Source organism: Podarcis vaucheri, assembly GCF_965113315.1.
Source record: "Podarcis vaucheri genome assembly, chromosome: 17".
NCBI classification, from domain to species: domain Eukaryota; kingdom Metazoa; phylum Chordata; class Lepidosauria; order Squamata; family Lacertidae; genus Podarcis; species Podarcis vaucheri.
In genome coordinates, this window is record NC_138755.1 from 20,659,237 (window position 1) to 20,672,619 (window position 13,383).

Sequence of the window (13,383 nt, forward strand, 5' to 3'; positions counted from 1 at the left end):
TGCTTCCGGTCCCGGTACTCCTGGCTCCCATCACCTGAGGCAATTGCTTCATTTTGCATCACCGAAAGAAAAGGCTGGCTTTTAGAGTTTTTGAAACTTGCGAGACTGGTTTTACAAGGGGCGAGCGGTAGGAAATAAATTAGTGCATGCATCCTGGGGAGGAATGCAGATGCTAACTTGCCTTCTAAAAAACAGAACGGATGTGCAGTGTCCTCTATATTGCTGTATGTGGCTTGTATCCCTGCTTGACACCAAATGAGGATGATGAGTCTTCCCTGGTATTTAACACCACAAGTTGCTGCTGGCTTTTCTCACTGTAGATGAGTCTTCATCATCTTCTTCTTCTTTGACCACTCGTAGCTGAGTAAGATTGTCTTCCACAAACACGGTTTTAACAGTGAGTCCGTAAGTTGACAGTGGAGGCCAATTCTGGATCCACACGTCCTTCCACAGTGGGGAGATAGGTTTCCGGGTGGGAGTTGATGAAGGTGAGGGTTTGCCAATCGTGGCTTCCTCTTAGCACGTTTCTCTCTTTCGACCTGAGTTCGAGCGTCTTCAAAGCCCATGACACCTTTGGTAAAGGCTGTTCTCCAATTGGAGCGCTTGCAGGCCAGTGTTTCCCAGTTGTCGGTGTTTATACTACATTTTTCAAGATTTGCTTTGAGTGAGTCTTTAAACCTCTTTTGCATTACGCTTTCCATTTTTAAGTTGGGAATAGAGTAGTTGCTTTGGAAGACAATAATCAGGCATCCGCACAACATGACAAGTCCAACGAAGCTGATGTTGAAGAATCATTGCTTTGACACTGATGATCTTTGCTTCTTTTAGTACACTGGTATTTAACACCACAAGTTGCTGCTAGCTTTTCTCTCTGTAGATGAGTAGCATTTTGTTCACTTCCTGAAGCATACAGGTTACATGGCATTACATCGCTGCTGCAGAAAACTGTTCATGCACCTGTGTGCTACGTGCAACTTGTTCAGTTGTAGTTGCACTAATACAAGCACTTTTTTGTTGTTGCTGAAAACCATTAATTTAAACGGCTCTACTCTGAGCAGAACTTAGTTGGATACAATCCTCTCTGCTCAGTTCATTAACTTTGTTCCACTCTAAGATGAGAAGTTCGGTGCAGGCCAGATCAGATAACTGAAAAGGAGGTACCTTTCGCCTAGTTAAATTGCCAGGCCCCTATTTAATACAAAAAAGGCTACGGTTGTTACAGTGGTAAGCTGAAAAACATGAGGAAATGGTTGGATCATACCCCAGCTCACTGTAACTACATTGTGATGCATTGCCCACAGGGATATTGTAGCAATCTGCCGGTCTGAGAGTGTTAAAAGTTCATAGGCATGTGCAGTTATATGTACCCCCATCATGTCTTGTCTTCATTCCAAGACGGTTACCGTGTCATGAAAATAAAACCACCACTTAGCTGCAGGACAAGACTACAAAATTTTAACGGCTGGACAACAATATGTGCTTGTTTTCGGTCATTCTAGCTATAGACAAAACTGGCTGGCTATAACTCAAAACCTTTATTGCAAAACTCTGGAAGCCTAAAGCAATCGAAAGGATTAGCTAGGTCAAAGTACTGACTGCATTTTCCTTTGCAGGTAAATACATCAGTAAATACTTCTTTGCACTGCTTCTGGGAAAGGCAAGCCCAGCGGATTCTGCAGCCTGCCCTTAAGGTAGAACTGTCTCTTGGCTGTAAGCTGTGCAATTGTTTATCCCATGGGTGTTGTTTTTCCTCAAAGGAATGCTCATTCTTTCCACGTGCAAAAGTTACTGGTGGTTTCAGGTTGAGTCAGTGGCGTAGCGTGGGTTGTCAGCACCCGGGGCAAGGCAAGTAATTTGCGCCCCCTAACCCGTGGATTTGCGCCCCTAACCCGTGGATTTGCGCCCCCTAACCCTAACCCCCAGATGTTGTGCCCGGTGCGGACGGCCCCCCCTGCACCCCCCACGCTACGCCACTGGGTTGAGTGGTAGACAAGGGAGATATACCCTTTTGTTTTTTCCGTTTTTTGTTTTTTTCCAAGAGGAGGTTTTTATTTTATTTTATTATTTTATTTTTCCAAAGATCTTTATTGAAACTTAACATATATACATAATAACAAAAATTCCCAATGATTCCCTCACATAAAATATAATAGCTAAATTACAACAGCTGCATAATTATACACTTAATTATAAAACCCACCACCCACCTTCTACTTCCCTCCACAGCAATTCGACTTCTTTATATTTCTTTCTACCTTTCCCCCCCTTGCATTCTATAATACATTATTTTTGTTAAATTCTGATTTTTTCCTTCTTTCTTTATTGGTTTTGTTATTGCTTACATTTTTTTATTCTACGCCTATTTGCATGTCATTTTTAGAACAACATTTTGACATATAATCTTTGAAATACTTCCACTCCGAGCCTCGGGAGCCTAGTTACGTCACCCCTTGCCTGCAGAGCCAGGAGCCCCTCACCCCTTTTCGAACACTTTCCGTTGTGGAGTGCTGCTCAACCTCCTCTCCTCTCCCCTCTCCTTGGGAGTCCTCCCAGCAGCCGCTACAACCACCCCTGATCTCTGAGCTGTCCTCTCCCCTGCCCCAGAGAGGGGTGCCTCCTCCCAGCACCCCAGAGGCACCTGGGACAAGGATGCACCCAGCCTTAGTGGCCTGACAGAGACTGGCCAAAGGTGAACGTGAGGAAGCACAAGGAAGGCCATTGTGGCACCTGCCTGGCATCCCACTTGTCTGTCTGTCCATTCCCAACAGCAGGGGCTGGTTGGCTGGGCTCCCTCACCCCCTTTCTTGCTTACTCCGAGGCCACCTCAGCTCCTGGCAACCAGGACCCCTGGCCAGCCCCAGAGGCATTATTTGTCAGGGGTGTTTGTAGCCAGGGCTGCTGCAACAAACAACCACACAATGCTTCCGGAGGCAGAGATGTGAGAGGGCATCAGAGGAGGGAGGGGACGAAAGAGGGACAGAGGTCAGTGTTTCCCACAGCGCCCCAGACTATCATTCAAGGCACCCTAGGGTGCCACGGCACACTGGTTGGAAACCACTGCATTATATCATAACACATTTCCGCCTCTCTGTTTCCCCCCCAAAGAGCATTTATGGGGGGAAATGCTCCTTTCTTCTACCACTTGATTTTCCCAATTCACACCTCCCCCACTTGCTATTTGGGAGGGGGCGACCGAGATATATTCATGCTAGTAAGCTCACCCTTGCCGCGCTTCAAAAGTTTCTCCAAACAACCTGCCGCTCATGTTCTGCCTCTTGCAATTTTCCGCTCTGGCAAGGCATTCCCTGTGTTTTTATGGAGGAGTTTTGCGAGCCGTCGGAGGATTTCCCAATCGCCACTATCAAAACTATCTGACGTGAGCCCCACCCGCTGCCCTCTGCGCCATTAGGCATTGTTAACACAAAAGTTGGCTTTGGCTAAGTATTGGCTCATCAGTCTTGCTCAACTTGGTGTGATGAGAGAGCACCACCGTGTTTTCCGAAAGAGGGCATCGCCATTTTAAGAACACTAGAAGGGATATGCGGACTGACATGTGAATGGCTCTGGTAAAGGGCTTCATACGACACCCCCATCCTCCTCATGAACATGTAACAGGGCAGAAGGATTGTCCTTACTAGTCACATTCCCCACAGGCTAGCCACACACTTCACTGGGAATCGCATACTCACAGGTCTCGTGGCGAGTAGACCAAGACAGCAGGATGAAAAGAATGTATACGGATGACTGGAAAGGATACGTAGAATATCTGAAGAATCATTGTAAACACATTAAAATGTTCACAGTGTTAGAATAAATTCAGCAAGAAATATTTTGATAGGAAACGAGAATGGGGGGGGGGGAATCGACTGTGTAGCAGAAAATAGTTAATAATAATAATAATAATAATAATTTATTATTTATACCTCGCCCATCTGGCTGGGTTACGCCAGCCACTCTGGGCGGCTCCCAACTGAATATTAAAAACACAATACAGTGGTACCTCTGGTTACATACACTTCAGGTTACAGACTCCGCTACCCAGAAATACTACCTCGGGTTAAGAACTTTGCTTCAGGATGAGAACAGAAATCGCGCAGTGGCAGCAGCAGGAGGCCCCATTAGCTAAAGTGGTGCTTCAGGTTAAGAACAGTTTTAGGTTAAGAACGGACCTCCGGAACGAATTAAGTACGTAACCAGAGGTACCACTGTATAAGCTAAGCAAGCAACCACTGTACAGCATAACAACAACAATAACCATGGATGGGGGGGTAGCGAAGGGAAGTGATGATAAATATATGTTTTGTATTTGGACTTGAAGTTATCTGTTTAAATTTGTTTAAAAACTCAAAGGGATATATTTTTTTATTAAGGAAACCCTCTAAGGCTATAGTGTTTTACCATGGGTTTTGAGATTATGTGGGGCTTGCAAACGAAATATAAAAAGCACAATTGTGTGCATGTTTACTCAGGAGCAAGTCCTGCCGTGTTCGATGGCGCTTATTCCAGATTCGTTTAGTGTATAATATAGAAGTGCTTTGGCATTTAGAACTCAGAAACTGCAGGGTCCCCGTCCCCCCCTTAAATTCAGAGACTTAAGTGCAATTTTTGCCCGAGTCAGAATGGTGGCCTTTGCTTTGTGACACTCAGGATATTTGTGGGAAAGGATGCGGAATAATGTGTGCCTAATGTCAAAGCCCAAATATCAACATATATGTAAATGGAAAGCTGCCACGAAAGCCCAGTATGGTCACATTTCAGTTCAGAAGATGCAAACTCTTCAGGGCTCTTGGATGTTATTTAAAGCCATGATAAAAGAAGCTCGGATACTGGTTTCATTGCCTGATATAAATGTAGCTCTGCTTGCTTTCTCTTTTCTCATCCTTGGAGTTTCTAGGAGCCTTTCCAGGCAATGTGGCTCTCCAAAAAAAGTATTTTTCTTGAGACGACCTTCAGTTGACTACCTCACATGTTGAGGGAAGGATTGGCTTTATATACCCACCAGTTATACTCACACATACCAACATATGCACCAGTGGCATCAGTATAAAAGGGCTGTATACACACACACATTTATGCATGACAGAAATTGATAAGCAAATGAATTAGAAGAGTCCTGCTTCCTTTCTTTATCAGTCAGTGCAGGAGATAGAAAGATTCGGTATCATTCCCCTTTTTTGGCACACATATCAAGCTTTTCTCCAATTGGTCAGAACAAAAGTCTGATCTGTGATCATTTCTGTTGAGATCCAGGTAACGTATGTTTTTCAGTTTTTCCCTCACAGTCATGAGGGCTAGAAACTTACTGGTACCTTATTAAAGATGAACACTTGGAAACCGAGCCACATTCTACCAGGGCAAGTGGTAGAAATCTTTCAGACCTTTACTGGATTTCTAACTGTTTGTTAACCCAACCATTGCCCTTGCCCTTGGAGTCTTTTTTGTTCTTAAATGGAGGGTAAAAACCGTAAATTTTAGATTATTGCATGATATATTTAGTACATCAGATCACTAGGTCGTGCACCTGAGTGTTGTATGCTAGTCACCCCTACTCACAGACTTTCAGTCTTGTTGGAATGGAACCACGACAGACGAGTAGCAGGTGTCATTGAGAGGCGTCTGCCGGGGCGAGCCCCGGGAACTCTCTTTTATTGAATGTTACAAACATTGTCACAGGTGTGCTTGTGGCTGATTGGTTGATACAAACACAAAGCAACTTGTTGCTGATTGGTTAACATAAGTACAAGGCGGGAATTACATGTGAACATTAATCACCGATAGATTAAAGGCTGGGAAACGAAGCTGGAACTAGACAGGCATGAAACCTCCTAATTAAATTATAACTAAAGATTGATATAGCACGACTAAAACAATTACTAATGATTGATCATAACATGAAAGAATATAATAATTGAATTCCGTAGATGTGGTCAGCTGTGTATTAAGTACAGGTCATAGTGTTTTTCATGAACTTAGCAATGAGGGAATGTCTTGGTCTTTGGAACAAGTTGTGCAGTGTGTGCAGAAGCAGGGAAAAGCTTATAAGCGAGACTTCCCAGAATGCAAGAGAAAAGAAGCAATGCTTCCCCATAATGCAACAGTTATGTGCAGAAAGAGAACTTCCCTTTACAGTCTAAAGCTAGACACAAGTGTTTATATCCAATGTGGGCACAAGCAGAATTCCCCTTCCTTTCCTCTCCATTGTAGCCTCCCAAAAGTAGGTACTCTGAAGGGACCCCAGCTCTCCATAGCAGATTTGGGGGTCACATAATAATAAATAAATAAATAAATAAATAAATAAATAAATCCCCACCCTCCCTGGCCAGGGCCAGGCTCAGGGAAAAAAAGTTAAAATACTCCTTAAAATGCAGCCTCATTTTAGTAGTAGCCCATAGATCAAGACCATAAAGGGAGGAAACATCAGATATTCTCCCAAGCCAGCTATCCATAGGAAGATTTATATACCAAATCCCATATAAGGGGTCAGAGTGATTCTAAGCCGAAAGCCAGGCGGAACAGCTCCATCTTGTAGGCCCTGCGGGTAGATGTCAAGTCACGCAGGGCCCTAGCTTTTTGTGACAGAGCGTTCCACCAAGTCGGGGCCAGTACTGAAAAGGCCCTGGCCCCAGTTGAGACCAATCTAACCTCCTTGAGGCTCGGGGCCCCCAAAGTGTTGTTATTTATGGACCTTAAGGTCCTCCGTGGGGCATACCAGGAGATGCAGTCCTGTAGGTACAAGGGTCCTAGGCTGCATAGGGCTTTAAAGGAGGAGGGAAGAGAATAAGAAGAAGCTCTGAGGTGTGAGCAGGAATCTATTCCAGACGAGCACCACTGGATATCACCCAAGACACATTCCAGAGAAGAAGAATCTTAGAATTGTAGAGTTGGAAGGGACCACGAGAGTCATCTAGTCTAGGGCTGCCACATTCCCAAAAGTGAAAATCCAGACAAAGTTGATTATTATTTTGGTCAAAAGTTGTTGGGTTTTTTTGGGGGGGACACATCTAGCCCCCCCAATTTATTCACTGGGGCTCAAACCCGTGACCTTGAGATTAAGAGTCTCATGCTCTATCAACTGAACTAGGAAAGAATGTGGGACCAAGTGAAAAAAGGTCTGGTACTTGTATGTAACAGCATTCATTAAAATTTAGGATGAATGATTCTGTTTCTTGCTGGAGGGTTTCTGCTATAGAATAGCTAAGCCCTTTTAAACGCTCATTTCTGTTCCCTGTGGGAGTGCTTTCTTTACAGCGACTCTGTATTAAAACAGCTTCCCAAAAATCCTGTCCTGACTTGAGGAATTATTTTTGAACTAGACCTATTAGGGTGGTTCCATCAGCTTCACTGCCAGGAAAGAAACACAATAGCGGTCTTCTGTTCGAATGATCAGTCGCATTTGATTGGAAGCTCGACTTCTCATTTTCTCTGAGCTTTCAATCTGCGCAGAATGTCTTGTTCTGAGTCTAGAGAAGGTGGGCCTGGGAGTTTTGTACTCCATGAAGCAGGAGCGGAATGCATCCAAATTTTTCTGCTGCTCCAGAGAAGCGGACACGGAGCAATGGATCCAAACTACAAGAAAGAAGATTACACCTAAACATTAGGAAGAACTTCCTGACAGTAAGAGCTGTTCGACAGTGGAATTTGCTGCCAAGGAGTGTGGTGGAGTCTCCTCCTTTGGAGGTCTTTAAGCAGAGGCTTGACAACCATATGTCAGGAGTGCTCTGATGGTGTTTCCTGCTTGGCAGGGGGTTGGACTCGATGGCCCTTGTGGTCTCTTCCAACTCTATGATTCTATGAAATGCTTTTTAAATCTCTTCCAAGTGAAGGAAAGCAGGCCTTTGTGAATTAGGGATACCAGCAACGATGGCTTGGAGAAAAATGTAATGCTCAGGCTAAGGGCTGATTCACAGAGGTTTCAAAGCAACTGTGAGATATAATAATAATAATAATAATTTATTATTTGTACACCGCTCATCTGTGCTATAGCTCCCATAACATGTTCTTATGGTAAAGTAAGACATGTAGGAGTACAGTGGTACCTCTGGTTACATACGCTTCAGGTTACAGACTCCCCTAACCCAGAAACAGTACCTCGGGTTAAGCATTTTGCTTCAGGATGAGAACAGAAATTGCGTGGCGGCAGCGGGAGGCCCCATTAGCTAAAGTGGTGCTTCAGGTTAAGAACAGTTTCAGGTTAAGAACGGATCTCTGGAACGAATTAAGTACGTAACCAGAGGTACCACTGTACATTTTGTACAGTTGCCCCTACACCAGTGTGCTGAAAATTTAGGTGCAATGTGCCCCATGGAACCTAACTGAACAAACATACCGATTCTCAGAAGTTTAAGTAGAATGATTTAGATCTACGCCTCTGCCAAAAAATTGCATTTCTAAATAACTTACTCTACATGAGCTTCCGGTGGGTTCTAATAACATTTCATGGCCCCATGGACCAGAGCACACCAGGCACTCCTGTCTTCTACTGCCTCCCGCAGCTTGGTCAAACTCATGTAAGTACAGTCATACCTCATGTTATGTCCGCTTCGTGTTACGTTCTTGCAGGTTACGTTCCGCGGCGACCCAGAAGTACCAGAAAGGGTTACTTCCGGGTTTCGCTGCTCGTGCATGCGCAGAAGCACAAAATGATGTTACGCGCATGCGCAGAAGCAGTGAATTGCGACCCGTGCATGCGCAGACGTGCCGCTGCGGGTTGCGCTCTTTTCATGTTGCGATCGGGCCTCCGGAACGGATCCCGTTCGCAACCAGAGGTACCACTGTAGCTTCGAGAACACTGTCCAACCATCAATAATAGAATACTGAATAGTATAGTTTTTGTAAACCATGCAAGGGTTTATGATACGCAAAATGAACCATGGAAAGAGAAGAACGGAAGTCGCTGATATCTTAAGGATGTAAAAAATGAGTACTTTAAATTGTAGAAAAGAAAATTTAATAAAAAATTATATTTTAAGAAGAAGAAGAGGACGTCCCGAGAGATCTTGGAGGCATCGGGGTCGCGGGGGCGCATCTCGCAAGGTGACCATCGGGTCGCTCTGCCCAGCTCCGTCCTCGCGTTCCCTTTCACCCGAGGCTCCGCCTCTCCGAGCGGCTCGCTCTCCCGGCTCCGACGTCGGGCGTGGGCGGCGCGGCTCCTCCCCGGCGCTCGGCGGCTCCTCCCCGGGGCGGCCGCTGTCGTGCGCCCCTGCCTCTCCTGGAGAGCCCGTGCGTCGTGACGCAGCTGGCGAGCGCGTCCCGAGCGCAGGCCCTTCGCCGCGTCCCGCGCCGTCTCGGTCCCGAGCGGAGGAGGCGCCTCTCTTCTCCTCGCTCCCCAGCGCCGCCGGGCGAAGCGACCGGGAAGAGCCGGGCGGCGGAGAGAGAGAGGCGGACCCGCCCGGGCGCGCTCGGCGGCGCTTGCCAAGCAGCTGGCCCGCCCCGACGCGCGTCGCTTCATCTCCGGCTGCTTCCTCCTTGCCTGCATGTAGCGCGGGGAGCCGGAGGGAAACCTCGGCTTCCTCTGCAGCGCCGCCGTCGCGGGGGGGAGAGTCGGTGGCCAGCTCCCCACGCGCCCGTTTCCCGAGGTATTAGCTCCCGGTCCTTCTCCAGGGGCGGCGTTGCGCCCGGGCGCCTTGCTGCGCTTTCGCTTCCCCGGTGGGGCGAGTTTGGGGGCGCAGCGGAGGGTTTGCTGCCTGGCGGGAGTGGGGAGGAAAGGATAGCGGGGTTGGGGGTTAAAGAAAGCGTTGGTGGGGTTGTTACTCCGGCCTCTCTCTCTCATTTCTTTCTTTCTCTCACTCCCTCCTTTTGAAACCACAAAAGCAAAACTAATTGTACGCAGGAAACTTCGGGCGGGCTGGGCTTCCTTCCACCCACCCAGAGAAATTCCCTTCCCAGATACGAATGAAACCAAAGTGCAACCCTATCAAAACGGGGTGGATCGCTTGGGATATTAAGAGTTATGAAGGCCAGGGTTGTAATCCACCCCCTCCCCATTATTTCCCCCCTTCTATTAAAATAATATTAATGAAATATAATAATTCTCTATTTAGGCTGTAGTTGCAGTCCGAGGTAGAAAGATGTGAACTCTTTCCTCGTGGACAAGAAGAGGCCTTTCTTCCACCTTGCCGATGGTGTGTATTCTTATTTTTTTAAAAAAACTTTTTTTGGGGGTGGGAATCGGTGTTTAAGTAATGCACCTTCAAAATATGGTTAAAGGGTTGAGGAGGTTTCCCTCACGTGCCTATTGTGTTTCAGCTAAGGGGTAATTATTGTAGTCCATAATTATGTTATGGTTTGTTTTTGTGCTTTCTCTTTCGCAGCATGGAACTTGTTTTCCAGCTGCTAGTCTGCTTCTTAAGAAGGAAAGATTGTGTGGGTTGTTGGGGAAGGGGAGATCTGGGGCAGAGAACTTTTTATCTGGGGTGGGAAGGAGTAATGAAATGTTCAGTTTCAGTAGCAGAAGCCAGTGAGGCTGTTTAGCTCTCCATCCTCTTACTTGATCACTCCAACTTTCCCTTTGACATTGCTGAATTGTAGCTTTAGGAAAATAATGGAGGGTGAAGGAAATGATAAGTACCAGTAGGAAACATGTCAGGCAATTTTGTAGAACAAAACAAAACAAAAAAACAGAGTCTGTATATGAGCTGTTGGTTTTCAGACAGCAGAATCGGTGTGAATTATATGGGAGATACATGATTGTATCTTCCAACATCCTTTTCTTTGATTAAAAACAGCTGTGATGTGGTCTTGGCTAATAGCCTATGGAGGGGGAAAGATAGGTACCTGTAGAAATTTTAAGTTGTTTGAAGGGTGTGGGAGGAAGCTTGCGATCCATCTAGTTCGGTTATTCATTGTGTTGTGCAAACTCATTCCTTATATACTTGCAATTTATTTTTTTGTCAAATGTGCATGTGTTGTATATGCAATTCATACATTAAGAAGAAGAAGAAGAGCATTAATATTGCTGTCAAAAGTTAAGGTTTCGAGCTCTTCCTGGCATCTGTAAAATGTTTGTTGCTTTGTTGCCTGGCCAACTGCTGCCTTCTTGGTGTCATTTCCTTGTGGGCTGATGCCATGGGCAACAGATAAGAATATTGCCCTTTTCATCAAATCAAATAGTTGATTTTTCCACCCTGCAGTTGGTAGTGTTTTACTGACATTGGAAGAGGAGTACAGGGCCTCTGTTCCAAGTTGGCTGTTGCAAAGGAGTGTAAAACCTTGATTACGAGTTGGAGCAAAAAGCCCCCCCCCCTTAAATGCAAAGCAGCGAGGAGCTTCATAGTTTTCATGGTAATGTTTTCTGCCACTGTTACACTGCTGTCGTCCCCCGCCCCAGCAGAGATGTGTGTGAACAAACAACACATCCTCACATGTGTGTACACATTCCATGAGAGTCTTGGCTGTCGTCGTGGCCCTCAATGTTGGATGAAGAACATGGAACTCCCTGCACAGTTTCTGCTAAAGGTTTTGATGCATAAATCAGATTGGTACATAGGCAAAGCGCAGGTTACAAGATGTAGCAGGTATCTTGTATAAAGGGCCAGGTATAGAGACATGGGGACGCGAGTGGCGCTGTGGGTTAAACCACAGAGCCTAGGACTTACTGATCAGAAGGTTGGCGGTTCGAATCCCCGTGGCGGGGTGAGCTCCCGTTGCTCGGTCCCTGCTCCTGCCAACCTAGCAAAGTGTAAGTAGATAAATAGGCGGGAAGGTAAAGGGTGTTCCCATGCGCTGCTCTGGTTCGTCAGAAGTGACTTAGTCATGCTGACCACATGACCCGGAAGCTGTATGCCGGCTCCCTTGGCCAATAAAGTGAGATGAGTGCCGCAACCCCAGAGTCGGCCACGACTGGACCTAATGGTCAGGGGTCCCTTTACCTTTACCCTTTATAGAGACATGGCTAAGTGCAAGCAGATAATGTTGATCCAATAAGCCACATGCTCCCTGGACCTTCCTTTTGAAGAGTGGGTTAAGCACAGCTCTTAGTGTGGCAAGTGGTCAGCACCCAATTAACTCCCAATTAGTTGCCTTCCTGAAAGAGGGACATCCTCACTGACAGGAGAAGGAGACGTCTGCCTAGGGTTGACCAATGTCACAGGGCTGGAACAGTCCTCTGCCAACCCACTTTGCCCCTGCCTTGGATCCATCCTCCTCGCCAAGTTTAGACATCTCCAACTCCCTGAGTACCTCCTGTTCCTCCTTAGCATCTGACCACCCCCTGCATGAAACCTTTAATAGCTTCATGGCATCGCCCTGTTTCTGAAGTGCCCCCACCCCAGTCATGAGGTTTGGATTTGCCCGAATAGCATGAATGGAATTTGGCAGTTAATTGGGGGCATGCAAGTCACTTGTGTCTTCCCAGAATGGCTCTGTTAGCCATAATTGCTCCAGTGAATCAAATACCTGCAGCCTAGGGTTGCCCAGCTCCAACTCTCTGAGCTCCTCCCATTCCTCCTCAGGATCTGGCCATCTCCTCCATGACACTGGCTCTCAGTCACAAATACTCACATGTTTAGAGACCTGTCAGGAATGCTTTACTGTGAGGGATGCGGGTGGTGCTGTGGTCTAAACCACTGAGCCTCTTGGGCTTGCCAATCAGAAGGTCGGCAGCTTGAATCCCTGCGATGGGGTGAGCTCCCATTGCTCTGTCCCAGCTCCTGCCAACCTAGCAGTTCGAAAGCACGCCAGTTCAAGTAGATAAATAGGTATCGCTGTGGCGGGAAGGTAAACAGTGTTTCCGTGCGCTCTGGTTTCCGTCACGGTGTTGTGCTGTGCCAGAAGCGGTTTAGTCCTGTTGGCCGCATGACCCGGAAAGCTGCCTGTGGACAAACGCCAGCTCCCTCGGCCTGAAAGCTAGATGAGCGCCACAACCCCATAGTCGCCTTTGACTGGACTTAACCATTCAGGGGTCCTTTACCCTTTTTAGCTTTACTGTGAGGGCAAACACTACTGTAACAGTTGCATTCCTATGGCAGACAAGATTGCCATGTAAAATGCGAAGCCTTTCAGAAAGAGGAAGTTTAATTTTTAAAAAAAATGATATTTATTAATGTTTCACAGACAATAAAAACCAATTCCAACATTTAAACTACAAAAGCAAAACCAATAAAAAATACACAGTAGAAAAACAGTTGATAGAAGAAAGAAAAGAAAAATAAAGAATAAAGAATAAAGACAAAGAAAAACACCAAAGTTCAGAGCTAAAAACAGAAAAAATAGATTAATATTTTCAAATCTTATATTTTCTTCACTAGTTTCTTGACCTCCTCACACCTCCCATTTTGTATTCCAATTCAAATATTAAATTCAGCAAATCCTTACCCTCTAACGTTTATCCTTACTCCATATATTAACCTATTATTATAAATATCCATTTCCAATTATCAATCCCTA

At 46.0% G+C, this 13,383-nt stretch overlaps 1 protein-coding gene across 1 annotated transcript in view; it reads left to right on the forward strand.

Annotated features, from left to right (window-relative positions):
• Positions 1–9,289: 9,289 nt before the first annotated feature.
• The window catches only part of JAK2 (Janus kinase 2), an 87,045-nt gene continuing 82,951 nt past the window's right edge, over positions 9,290–13,383 (forward strand). The window contains exons 1-2 of the mRNA XM_082204599.1: positions 9,290–9,575; positions 10,041–10,121. The gene's annotated coding sequence lies outside the window, so the exon portion shown is untranslated. The remainder of the gene's footprint in view (positions 9,576–10,040; positions 10,122–13,383) is intronic.